This window comes from Arachis hypogaea, chromosome 16 (assembly GCF_003086295.3).
Source record: "Arachis hypogaea cultivar Tifrunner chromosome 16, arahy.Tifrunner.gnm2.J5K5, whole genome shotgun sequence".
NCBI classification, from domain to species: domain Eukaryota; kingdom Viridiplantae; phylum Streptophyta; class Magnoliopsida; order Fabales; family Fabaceae; genus Arachis; species Arachis hypogaea.
The window spans coordinates 128,097,651-128,098,238 of record NC_092051.1 but is presented as its reverse complement, the minus strand read 5'-3'; the positions used below and the strand labels follow the sequence as shown (position 1 = coordinate 128,098,238).

Below are 588 nucleotides of genomic sequence, written 5' to 3'. Positions count from 1 at the left end.
CTCTCTGCTAGAGGATACTTCTGCAATGGCTTTTGAACGGCCTTGTTTCTGCCTGTGGTTCCTAGTAGATTCAGCTAAGTTGCTGATCAATTGCCATGCCTCATCAGTGGTTTTGTACTTCTTCATAGACCCATTGCTAGCACTTTCCAATGTGGTCTTATCTTGGGGCCTCATGCCCTGTGTGATATAGCTGAGTAACACTATCTTGTCAATCCTGTGGTGGGGGCATGCTTCCAGAAGATTATTGAAGCGCTCCCAGTATTCAAAGAGAGTCTCGTTGTCATCTTGAACAATCGTGGAAATGTCTTTCCTTAGTTTATCAGTAACTTCAGATGGAAAGAATTTCTCCAAAAACTCTTTTCTGAGCGTATCCCAGTTGGATACATTTGCTAGGGGTTGAGTGTAGTATCACTCTCTTGCTTTTCCCTCAAGAGAAAACGGGAAAGCTTTCAGCAGAATTGAAGTTTCATCAGCACCATCACACCTGACAGTAGAACAGGCTGCCTGGAAATCTCTTAGGTGCTTGATGGGCTCTTGAGCAGGTAAGCCATAAAACTTGGGCATCAAATTGAGTAGTGCGGTCTTTAT

General features: G+C 43.9%; 1 non-coding gene across 1 annotated transcript; it reads left to right on the top strand.

Annotated features, from left to right (window-relative positions):
• Positions 1 to 211: 211 nt before the first annotated feature.
• On the top strand, positions 212 to 318 carry LOC112761863 (small nucleolar RNA R71). The gene has a single exon (XR_003182235.1). It is a non-coding gene; the product is annotated as a small nucleolar RNA R71 (small nucleolar RNA).
• The last annotated feature ends 270 nt before the right edge of the window (positions 319 to 588 follow it).